The sequence below is a fragment of the Rhineura floridana genome, chromosome 12 (genome assembly GCF_030035675.1).
Source record: "Rhineura floridana isolate rRhiFlo1 chromosome 12, rRhiFlo1.hap2, whole genome shotgun sequence".
Lineage (NCBI taxonomy): Eukaryota > Metazoa > Chordata > Lepidosauria > Squamata > Rhineuridae > Rhineura > Rhineura floridana.
In genome coordinates this window covers 29,012,966-29,026,095 of record NC_084491.1, presented here as the reverse complement: position 1 = coordinate 29,026,095, position 13,130 = coordinate 29,012,966, and the positions used below count along the sequence as shown (strand labels likewise).

At 42.7% G+C, this 13,130-nt stretch overlaps 1 protein-coding gene across 16 annotated transcripts in view; it reads right to left on the bottom strand.

Moving 5' to 3' along the window:
• Nucleotides 1-13,130, bottom strand: part of ST3GAL4 (ST3 beta-galactoside alpha-2,3-sialyltransferase 4) — a 215,895-nt gene that overhangs the window by 102,259 nt on the left and 100,506 nt on the right. The window contains exon 1 of one of the 16 annotated variants that reach the window (XM_061592943.1): nt 11,820-11,917. The exons of the other annotated variants lie outside the window; for them this stretch is intronic. The gene's annotated coding sequence lies outside the window, so the exon portion shown is untranslated. Of the gene's footprint in view, nt 1-11,819; nt 11,918-13,130 lie in introns of those variants that run through there. 16 annotated transcript variants of the gene reach the window in all.

The window sequence follows — 13,130 nt, the reverse complement described above, 5'->3', positions numbered from 1 at the left end:
GAGAATTTATATCCTGCCCTTTTGCTGTTAAAAACAGAGCTCAGCACAGCTTACAAATATAGTAAAAACAATAAAAATACACAATCAGAGAAAAACAAGCCAAAATGTTAGGAAAAGGAGTCTTTCACACCACATGCTCAGTTCTAAATACTGTTGCAGCAAGTTTTACAAGTTCCTCCAGTATTCCACTGGTGCAGGCACTCAGACATTCAAAGTACTGTATGTTTCTTAGGTTTTATAAAAGCAGAGCTTTGCTTAACTCAAAATTTCTTCTCCCTTTGATAACCACATCTACACAGGTTCCACCTCCATACTCAAAATGAAACTGAGCCTGAAAGTGTACAACAACCCCACACATACCTTGCTAATTCGATTATCAATGCCAGGATGTCTGTCTTATCGACTACTCTCCTGCTCCCCCCCCCACACACACACACACACCGGGCATCATGAAAGACCCAGTCCTGGGCTCAGAAAGAAAATAAATATCTGGTCCTCTTCAAAGTATTGATAAGCCTCTTGTTTTAATTGAAATAATAATTATAAATTCTTGTTCTTATCACTAATGGGAGTTAATTATCTTGCATATGCTGCTGTTGCTTCTATGGCTGTAATGGAGTGAGGTTAAAGATAAGTGAAATGCAAATAGGAAAAAAAAATACAGAAGGCAGTAACACTTTCCTAAATGTAATACCATACCAACCACAACAAGATTCCTATAAGGCAAAAAACTAAGCATCTCACAACCAGTCAGGATTCCTAACCAAAAACCAAAAATATGATAAATGAAGAAATATTTATATAAGCATAACTATCAAATATATTTATTATTTACACAAACTGTAAAGATATTTATAGTGCAATCCTAAATTTATTTATTCAGAAGCAAGTCCCAGCGTATTCAATGGGGCTTACTCAAACAGGGACAGAAATGCAACCTCAAGTGATAAGCAACTTCATTCACACAACCCAAAATTCCGAATCATGCCACTTTACACTGTTTTGCAACTGTTTATACTTGTTTTTATGGTTATTGGATTTTAAATGGCTTTATTTCTTGTTGTGAGCTGCCTTGGTTTCCAACCCTACCTCACAGGGGTGTTGGAAAGACTCCATACACACACACACACACTGCAGATGTATAAATACATACAGCCCATATAATAGTTTATTGTCAAACCAATTGGTCATTGCAGAAAAATCAGTATTAGTTTTTTAAAAATCAGTATTAGTTTCCTACAGAATAAAAACTGCAATACCTAAGTAAGCCTTGCCTACTTGCTTTAAAATAGGACTGGGGGGGGGGCAGAAAGAGAACACAAACACAATTCTTTTTTACATTCACTCCAAAGTCCCATTGATTTTCAGCACATTCATAATCATGTCTACTCAAAAGTAATTCCTACTGAATTCAATAGGATTTACTCTGGACATATGGGATTAGCACTGTTTTTACCCCCAAAAGCAACTATTGGGAAGGTTTTCAAAACACTGCCCAGGATCTGACTCCTACACACAACAGGGGGAAAAACTGAAATGTATATACCTACCCAATTTATGAGATTTTCAGATAAACAGGAGGGGAAACCACCATTTTCTGGCCTCGCAATGAGGTTTTGCAGACACTGCCACCAAACAAACACTTCACTGATTGGCTGAAATCCTGAACGGGCGGGGTTAAAGCTACCAAGTGCTATACAGTCGTTTAAAAAAAAATTAACCGGGGGGGGGGGGTGCCTGACGTTTTTATATATATCTCGAGAACCGCACCACCTAGAAACTTAATTTTTTTTTTAATGAAAGCTGAGAATCCGGGCCACCTAAGGGGCTAGCCGGGTGCCGGGTGGCATGCTTAGAATCCGGGTAAAACCCGGCTATCCGGGCAATATGGCAACCCTAATAAGACGACACCCGGCGTATAAGACGACCCCCGACTTTGGAGAAGATTTTCCAGGGTTAAAAAGTTGTCTTATACGCTGGAATATACGGTACAATTAAACCATTGATGTAAATTAAGTAAAATCCAAAAGTTCACAAAAAATATTTTATACATCTTTTTAAACCTCATATTCAAAAGGAAAATAAATATTTGCCAAATTTATCTCTATGGTATTCATAACTCAAATAATTATGAGGCTGCATTTCCTGATATTCATGATTATATTGGATCAGGTTATATTGTTATATCTAGTTATATTGGACCAAGGAATTTCAGAAGAAAATCACCCTCTGCTTTATAGATTACAGCAAAGCCTTTGTTTATGTAGATCATGAAAAACTATGGAATGCTTTAAAAGAAATGGGGGTGCCACAGCATCTGATTGTCCTGATGCGCAACCTATATTCTGGACAAGAGACTACTGTAACGACAGAATATAGAGAAACCGATTGGTTCCCAGTCGGAAAGGGTGTGAGACAGGGGTGTATTTTATCACCCTATCTGTTTAATCTGTATGCAGAACATATCATACAGAAACCAGGATTGGACCAAGATAAAGGAGGTGGGAAAATTGGAGGGAGAAATATCAATAATTTAAGATACGCAGATGATACCATACTACCAGCAGAAACCAGTAAAGATTTGAAATGAATGCTGGTGAAAGAAGAAATCACAGAAGCAGGACTACAGCTGAACATCAAGAAAACTAAAGTAATGACAACAGCAGATTTATGTAACTTTAAAGTTGACAATGAGGACATAGATTATCAATACCTTGGCACAGTCATTAACCAAACTAGAGACAATAGTCAAGAAATCAGAAGAATGTTGGACCGGGGAGGGCAGCTATGAGAGAACTAGAAAAGGTCCTCAAATGCAAAGATGTCTCACTGAACACTAAAGTCAGGATCATTCAGACCATGGTATTCCTGATCTCTATGTATGGATGTGAAAGTTGGACAGTGAAAAAAGTGGATAAGAGAAAAATCAACTCATTTGAAATGTGGTGTTGGAGGAGAGCTTTGCACATACCATGACTGCGAAAAAGACAAATAATTGGGTGTTAGAACAAATTTAAACCAGAACTATCATTAGAAACTAAAATGATGAAACTGAGGTTATCACACTTTGGACACATAATGAGAAGACATGATTCACTAGAAAAGACAATAATGCTGGGAAAAACAGAAGGGAGTAGAAATAGAGGAAGGCCAAACAAGAGATGGATTGATTCCATAAAGCAAGCCACAGACCTGAACTTACAAGATCTGAACAGGGTGGTTTATGCTGTTGGAGGTCGCTGATTCATAGGGTCGCCATAAGTCATAATTGACTTGAAGGCACATAACAACAAAAAAATTACATATCTGGGGTAAGCTTACCTAAGCACTAAATGGTAAGCCATTGATGAGCAGATCACTCCTGCCTCGCTGTTCCCATAGCAGGGCAACAAACAAGAAAGAAACATAGGCAGCTACTTTATATTGAGTCAGACCATTGGGTTTATCTAGCTCAGTAGTGTCTACACTGACGGGCAGCAGATCTCCAGGATTTCAGACGGAGAGTCTCTCCCAGCCCTATCTGGAGATGCCAGGGATTGAACCTTTGACCTTCTGCATGCAGGATGGATACTCTGACACTGAGCTTCTTGACTTCCCAATCCTGGTTCATTTGGAGCAAAATCAACCAGACTTCCCAACTTGGATATAACAATAAGAAAAAGTACTGTGGTTTGTTGCTCTTTTTTGCGCAAGGGAAATGCAGGAGTGATCTGCACATTAGCCACAAATCATGGGCTTAATGTAATATGTGAGTGGTGCCATTGCACATACAAGTCAAAAACTTTATCACACTTGCATTCCACTCTTCCGCCAAGGAGCTAATGCAAACTCCATGGTTTTCCCCTCATTTATTATCCTCACAACCCTCTGAGGCACATTAAGCTGAGAATGTTTTGCTCAAAGATAGGCACCATGAGCAAAGCTCGCATATCCAAATTCAGTGTTCCAAATTCAGTGTTACACCAGGGATTCCCAAGGTATGGCTCATGGGCCACCAATGGTCTTTAAGCCTCAGCATGGCATGCCATATTCACATTTATTTTTAATTGTATTTTATGGCTTCTTTTAGTTCTTCTGTTGTATTGTAATACAATTTGAATTCCATGGAATATGCATTTTAATACTATAAAATACACTTTAAGCTATGAAGAAGCAATACAAATGCAATGAAAAATCATGCAGCATCTAGCACAGCACATTACAATTGCTACAAAAGGCAGAAAAATCAACCATTTTCAAGTGGTCCATGGGAGAAACAAAGTTGGAGAACCACTAAACTATATCATGCTGGCACTCACAAACAAAAACAATGGCACAAGTGGATGTGACACCCAACTCAGTTTAAGGAACTCTTTATCAAGGGGTGTGTGTGGATTGCTATAAAAACAAATACAAAATTATACATTCTGAAGCAAGGATTCCCAAAGTGTGGTCCAGAGACCACCAGTGGTCCATCAGCGTTATTCAGGTGGTCTGCGGCGTATATATATTAGGAGGCCTCAATTCCCCTCACCGAGCTACAATTCCTTAAGTGATTTAACGATCAATCCATCTTCCCAGGAAACTCTGGGAACTGCAGGCCTGAGACGGAAACTGAGGTCTCCTCACAACTCTCAGCACCCTTCATAAACTATACTTCCCAGGATTCTCTGGGGAAAGCCATGACTGTTTAAAGTGGAATAAATGTACAGTATTCAGAGCTTGGAAAAGTTACTTTTTTGAACTACAACTCCCATCAGCCACAGCCAACATGGTCACTGGATTGGGCTGATGGGAGCTGTAGTTCAAAAAAGTAACTTTTCCAAGCTCTGGTTCAATGCAGCCTAAGAGTTCCATTTCTCTTTTATCTTATTAAGATGTTCACCAATTCTGACCTGCACTTTATGGGTCATCATCCCTACATACATCTGTTTTCCTGAGAGTTAACAAGTGATTCTATGCCCAGGCATCCCTGATGTTCCATTTGTGTGGGTGAACTACATTTTGGAAGGAGACTGGAAGCATGTAATGAGGTTTCTGCCTTTTGCCACTACGGGCCATCTACGGGGTCACTCTACTGTAATTTCTAGACATAAAAGTTATGATCCAGCAAAATCTCTGGCCCAAGAGGTTCCCTCTTCACTTAGCAATGCTATGGTGTACCATAATATTTATCCCCAAATATTTATTTCCAAGTAGTTAGAGACAGTGGATGGAGACTATTACATTTCAGAGTGTTGTATAAGGTGTGTGGGGTCATCACAACAGTTTGAAGCCAGCCACTACAGCTTTTTGACATGTATCTTATGATTAGGTGGTGATGATCTAGTTGTGCTATAGCTATATAGTGCTACAGGTAAGATAGAAGCTATGGCTTGTGCTGCAACAATTACAAAGGCATCCTTCAGCGCAAGGGGGGGAAAGGCCCCAGCTCTCCACTCCTGTACTTCTTGCATCTGTACACCTCCATTCCTATGCTCTTGCTGTACTCATTTTGCTTGTAAGAGTGTGCTGGCATTACAGGAAATGTTATCCCTGGTTCTGCCCACTGGAGAGTACCAATCTATCCAATTAGGGAGCATCAGCCATGAGCTAACAAACGTTATCATTAAGCTAAAACATATCAGTTATTAAGGCAGACCATGCGCTGTTCTTCTCCAGTAGAGGTCACCAATGCATATAACAATGTGTGTGTACCACAGACAACTGTGTCTAAAATATATCCTGGAAACAAGCCTCCCTAGACTCTCCTGGGCACAATCTGTTTTGTCTAGCTGATAACAGGTTAGCCTTCACAGATTCAGTTGATCTGGCCTTTTCTTTCTTTCTTTTTTGCTGGGAAATGGCAGTGTGGCGAGTACACTGAACACTAAAGACCTTCCTGCAGCCCCATGTCGAAAAATTAAAATCTCACACACAATCATCACTTTGCCAAATCCTCAAGCCACCTCCCCTGCTCCTGGTGTGAAAGAGCAGTGAAACGGAACTGTGCAAATGTGTTAACTAGGAAGACTCTGAGATGGGGGCTGTTCTGCCTGGAACATGGCAGCAGAAATGAGGAAACATGACTCATTATTGCTGTGTGTATGTGTGCGTGTTTTAAGAAAACCCTGCATAAGCTGATTAAACATGCAATGTAAACTGAAGTTTAAAAACCCAGTTGTTTGTTTGCTTGTTTAAAAAAACAAATTAAGACGAGGAAAAATAACATCCTGTTGCACGTGTTAATTTCCTGAACTGTGAAATGCATTACATGACTGGCTTAAAACAAAAATGAGAAATACTAGTGTACTAGGCTAGAACACAGCTTCAGACAAGAACTCAGGATTATTTTTGGTATGTGCTTGAATCCCTCCCACAAAATCCTGACAGTCTGGAGGTGATCAGAGTTGGCAAGGACCTCAAGGGCCATGTAACACAACCTGCAGCCCTAAAGCACTTGTAGCATCACTAGCTACATCAGGGGCGTCACAACCGGGTGCGGACCGTACCCGGGTGACACCCTGAGGGGGGGTGACACCCAGAGCAGCCCCGCCGTTGCCCGGCAAGGCTGCACCCTCCTCGGAGGTGGGCGGGCGAGATTGGGAGCAGCGTCAGCGGGGTGAGGGAGGAGCGCTGGCGTTCCCAGGCCTTCTCTGGCTGGGTGCCCCTCCGGCGCGCGCCCTCCCAGGGGCACGGACGGGGGTGGCTGGTGTCGAGCGGGCGCGCGCGCACACACACGCAGGCCCAGCCACCTCGTCCGTGCCCCTGGGAGGGGGCGCACCAGAGGTCCGCACTCCCCCGCACTCCTGCTAGTGATGCCGCTGAGCTACATGTCTCTCATTGTCATCCCCCCACACACACACACTTCTTTGTTTTGCATTGAGCTCGTTGTTGTTATGTGCCTTCAAGTCGATTATGATTTATGGCGACCCTATGAATCAGCGGCCTCCAACAGCATCTGTTATAAACCACCCTGTTCAGATACAGTAATAACTTTCAGCAATGTGAGAGAGCTTACATGCACCCATCCACACCTACTGCAAACAAGACGATTATCACGTCTAAGTGCTCAGTTTGGTACAAACAAAGCAATATATCGTCCAGGGTGCAAAGGAAGGTTCCTCACCAATAGCTCCACAGACACAAACCAAAGTCCTGCAGGCATGAAGCAATAAAGGAAACAAGTATATATACATACACAAACACACAAAAGAGCAACATTTCAAAAGAAATGACTCAGTGTTTGATCAGGTACAGGGAGACTCAACTGGCTTTGAGAATCATGCACTCTACTGTGAGGTCCTCAGCATGGCGGTGTAGCACTCTTATAAACCCCTCTTGGTTTCTGCCAAGGTCCCCTGCCTCTTCCAATTTTACTTTGGTTTTTAAAATGTTTTTTTGTTTTGTTTTGGTTATTTTTTGCAAACAGGGTTTCCCTTTTGAGGGGCTTGCCTTCTTTTTTTGTCCACTATATTTGTTAGTTGGAAAGGTCTGGACATCAACCACTTTCTTCTGTGAAGTGGGTATTTTGTGGTGCTCAGGGCAATTTATTAGATTTCCAGATGTACCCTGCAGGCCCGAAAAGTCTGGGGATCCCTGATCTATTCCTTATAAATTTTGTATATAAATTTTATTTATAAAAAATATTTGAATATCACTATTCATAAAAAAAATCCGAGTGATTTACAACAATTATACACACACACAGTAAAACCATGGAAAAAATTAAGATCAGAAATTTTTGACTAACTATCACAGAAAGATATCGTCTCAATTGCCTGCATAAGCCTGGCTGCATAGAGAAGTTTTCAGCAGGCATTTAAAAGTCAAAAGAGAAGATGCCTGCTGAATCTAGTGGCAGAGCATTCCGCAATCCTGGGCGAATGATCAGGGCTGTGGAGTTGGTACACCAGACCTTCGACTCCGACTCCTCTATTTTTCTACTGTCCGACTCCGACTCTGACTCCTTCATAAATGGCGAATATATATTAACTAGTAATAACAAATTTACTGTAGTAAAATGGTAGCACAAGGCATTTCATCACCACCACATGAATCCAGAGCTTGGAAAAGTTACTTTTTTGAACTACAACTCCCACGAGCCCAATCCCTGGTTAATATACATTTGCCATTTATGAAGGAGTCGGAATCGGAGTAAGAGTCGGTACATTTCTACTGACTCCGACTCCACCCAAAATTGCTCCTGACTCTGACTTCGACTCCAACTCCACAGCCCTGCCAATGATGCTAAAGGCTCAATTTCTTGTTGCTGTCAAATGAGCCTCACCAACCTGGGAACAACCAGTGATGCTCCTGCAGATTATCTCAGTGATCAAGCTGGGATAAAAGGATTCATGCAGCCGCTAAGGTACCCTGGACCTAAGTTATTCAGGGCTTTGTAAATTAATACAAGGACCCTCAGCCTAGCTTGGTAGTAGATGGGCAGCCAGTGCAGCCAGTTTTGGACTCCAGTTCCTATCAGCCCGTCAGCGTGGCCACAAATATACAAGGAAGAAGTAAGAGGACAGTGACTCCAAATGTGCAGTTGGATTAACAGTGGGTCCCAGGTCTGAGCAGGCTGGCGACTTGTATTTTAGCATGGATTGTATACATTCAAAATGCCAATCTTGCAGGTGCAGCCCTCCTCACAGCCAAGAGGTTTGCAACAGATGTGCTATTAATTCACAAAAATTAGACAGAAGGAGGATTTGGAGAACTTGTCTCACGTTTTGTAATATGCAGCATTATAGAATCTTGATTGAGCCAGCAAAGCAACTTTCTTGGCACTTTCTTGCGTTTGTTCAGCCGCTCAAGAACATCATGGGAAATATAATTCTAATGCATTTATACATATGAATACACTACGCATCCTGCAGCCAAGCACAGCTGTTGCCAAGGAGAAGAAAGAAAAATATATAAACGTGTGATATTTAATAATAAAGATTCTTTCTTGATATTGCAAGAGATGAAACCGTAGTACAATACACACACATCTGTCTTAGGCTCCATTTAAAGCCATATCATATCACTTTAAACAATCATGGTGTTGCAATGAGTTAAAATTAAAATATTGTACTGAAATAAAATCAAACAATGCTAAGTGAAACATATGCTTGCCTCCCTTGTGAAAAGTATGGGAGTTTTCCGCTTATCTGCTTCTTTAACAATTAAAAATGTTGTTCCCAGCTTATCGGACCAAAGGTCAAGGATAGAGAAAGTTTGGAAGGAGAAGTGGACCAGAATAGACAGATGCTGAGAAATTAAACAATGATGTATTCTTGATTAGCTATGCATTTCTGATATTATGTATGTGACGCATTTATAGCCTATAAATATGATGACTGTCAGCAATTCTGGAGAGCCACTTGAGGGTGGCCCTCCCTTTGCAAAGGTTCTAATAAAGGCAAGTATTTGCAGTAGTCTGGTCTCGTCTCAATTCCTTATTGGCATCTCAAGGAATTCAGCGCTCTTATCGGTCTGGCCTCCATACAGGCCTGGCTCCTTTTGTAACAAAAGTGGCGTAGCCAAGCCAGGAGACTCCCCCTCAGACGACCTCTCCTGTCTCGTACGGAGCCGCAGACAGTTGGATGAGAGCGCTCCAGGTCCAAGTTGTTTGGCTTGCATCCGGGCCTGCGCCGGGCCAGCCGAGACAGCAGAGCATCGTCAGCGGACCTCCAGTAAATCGAGACCAGAATCTTCTGATTGCCAGCGCAAGCGGATCAGGCAAGACACCAGAAGACAGGTGAGGATAAATCGAACCTTGGAGGGGAGTGCTGAGTGTGTGGGTGTGACTGAGACGAGGCGTATCCACAGTGGTAATTACCTCGAAGCGAAAGTGGAGTTCTAGTACCGCGGTTCCTTCCTCCCGCGAGGGAAAAGGCCGGGAAACGAACGAAGCGAAAGTTGCGAGTGTTGTTGTGCCCTAAACAGACCTCTTTAGAGCCCCCGGGATGGGAGGAGCAGGTTCCAAGGCCAGGAACAAGAGGCTAGGGAAGAGTCGACAACAGGACACCCCACTACAGCTTGTCCTCAAAAGGTTCGATATTATACAGGCAGAGACTCAATATCCACTAGAAAGAGACAAGTTAATATTTTATTGCCAGAAACTGTGGCCCACTTTGGGGACCGGATGGCCCCCAGAGGGCACCTTTAACTACCAAGCAATAGTTAAAGTCCTAAAAGAACTCACAGACCAAAAACAGCATGATTCCATTCAGTATGCCTTAATGTGGCAAGAATTGGACCGAGATCCGCCCTCTCCAATTGTAATGAGAATCATGATGCAAAGAGGCCCCATCTCCAAGCCAGTCCAACCAGTACTGCCGCAAACAGAAGATGAACTTTCACCCAGTGCCCCACCGTATAGACAACCGCCACCGTATAGGCGGCCGCTGGATGAGGACAGATCAAGGCCCACCAGCCCACCTCCACAACTTATAGATCTGGATGGGCCTCTCGGTACGTTGCCAGGCTTACCAGCACCATTACAACACAGCCCTGCGGAGACAACCCCACCACGCCTAAACAATCCCTTTCTATCTCAGACCCCCATAAAGACCTTACCAGATCCTCCACAGCCACTAGAGGCGTGCAGAACCCTGCTACTTCCACAAGAAATGTGCATTTCAAGCCCAGCCGCTCCAACTACACCCCCCTTCAAAAATAACCCGGAATGTTCTCTGTGTCTAACGGGACATAGCCCAACCATTGTCCATAAATATGTACATGAAATCCGTAATAGTCCAGCAAATACCCCTGAGGAAAAGGCCCATAAACAGAAGAGAATCCGAATTTTAGAAGAGGTTGCAGAAGAAGTTGCTGGCCAGAGAGAGGACCACAGAGAACATAGGAGTGGCAATAGCTACCTCCAGGCCCCCATGCGAGAAGTCCTTGATGGACAAGGGGGTACAGCTTACGTTTATGTCCCTTTCACAACCTCTGACCTGTTTAATTGGAAAAACCAAACACCCCCTTTGAGAGAAGACCCTGGGAAAGCGTATGATTTGTGGCAATCTATATTTGTCAGCCACCATCCCAGCTGGTCGGATATCCAAACATTAATGAACATTTTGCTAACTTTTGCTAACAATGGCTTACCCCAAAGAATCCTGGGAACTGTAATTTGTAAGGGGTATTGAGAGCTGCTAGGAGATTCCTACTCCTTTCACAGAGCTACAGTTGCGGAGTGGTTTAACAGTCAATCTTTCTTCCCAGGGAACTCTGGGAATTGTAGCTCTGTGAGGGGAATAGGGGTCTCCTAACAACTCTCAGTACCCTTAACAAGCTACAATTCCCAGGATTCTCTAGGGGAAGCCATGACTGTTTAAAGTTGTATGATACTGCTTGACATGCATACAGAGCTTGATGGAGCGTTATATTAGGTCAGGCTAGTGGTCTATGAGCCCAATACTGAACTGACACTCCTACCCTCAGAAGCAAGAGCATTTCTCAGAAGCGCTACCTGATCCACTTAAGTGGAGTTGTCAGGATGTTTAACCTAGGCCCTTCTGCGTGCAAAGCAGGTACTCTACCATAGAGCTATCACCCTCTTCCTTCCACAAGCATAGGAATCTTCCAAGCCTCTCTATTTCGAAGCAAAAATTTGCCGGGGGAATAATCTTCATAACCATATTCAAAATTGCTGGCATCTGCTTTCTCCACCACCACCCCTTTTTGTGGATGCTGCAACAAACACAGCTCCACATTAACCAAGGCTAGACATTGACATATTTCTAATAGCAAAAGGATGAACAATGACACAAAAGGAATTCTCCAAGGTTAAGCCTGCGGTTGGCAGGCTACCTCCCCCAGAGAGGCACCTGGTAAAAAAAGTAAGTGAGATTAAAAAGTTCTCATACTTGCCAAAAGAGTTCCAAAGACTTAAAAGAACATAAATATGTACATCTCCAACTGCCGGAGGTGGGGGAGAAGTAATAATGCGGTAACCTGCCAAGTGCAAAAAAGTGGCCCCATCTGCACATTCAAAGCAGTATCATATCACTTTAAACAGTCATGGCTTTCCCCAAAGTATCCTGGGAACTGTAGCTTATTAAGGCTGCTGCAAGTTGTTAGGAGCTCCCTATTCCCCTCATAGAGCTACAATTGCCCAAGTGTTTAACAGCCAATCCCTCTTCCCAGGGAACTCTGGGAATTGCAGATCTGTGAGAGGAATATAGATCTCCTAGCAACTCCCAGCACCTTTTACAAACTTCAGTTCTCAAGATTCTTTTGAGGAAGCCATGCTTGTTTAAAGTGGTATCATGCTTCTTTAAATGTAAAGCACAGATTGAGCCAGTATAAAATCAGAGAAGGCAGCAAATGGATGTGGGAAACAAAGATTTGTTGGATAGCACTTATAGAGTAAGGGCCATCCTTTTGTAAGGCCTTTTTTTGAAAAAGTGTCAGAATATCACAGCTCCTTAAAAAGAACGTTACTTTTTTCAATAGTGAGCTTAGCTGGTGAGTGCCCCTAAGATTGTAGTGAAAATGGGGCCAGTTAGAAACAAAAGCTTGGTATCAGAATGCTCAGGGGGAACCCCAAGATTTTAAGCCCTGAATTGTCACACTCCTTTGAGAAAGACAGAATATGCTACAACATTTTGTTACAGGACCTCATTCTTCCCTCTAATAACAAAACCAGGTCCTGTGTGAAACATGGCCATTCGCAAAAAAAAGTTAGTGGTTTCTGTATATTTAGGGAAGGGGGATAGACTCCCAAATAAAAGAAATACAAGTTTATAAATTAAGAGGAAAACACACACATTTTAAAAATAAAACTCAGCCTGACAAAGATCTGTGAGCATCTGGGACTTATGGAATGTTGAAGTTGTCATCTGAGGAGGAAGGAGAAAGAAACTGAATGTGGGCTGAGGAGAAAAGGGAAATTGGCCTGCTCAAACCCCTAACAGCTTATAGCACGTGACTTCTTGAAATACAGGTGTCTTTTCCAGGCAAATATCTGAAATGCCACACCTAGCTTTTTAGGCCCAGCTGAAAGAATACAGATAAAAATGTAAAGAAAATATGCAAGCACAAGATTACGATTATGCTTCGTGTAACACTGCACACAAAGCATCAGAATGGATCCAACGGAAGGCTTCTCCCCTGCACTCACTTTCCCTAACCTAGTGCCCTCCAAGTGATGTCGGACTGAAATTCCCATCAGTCCA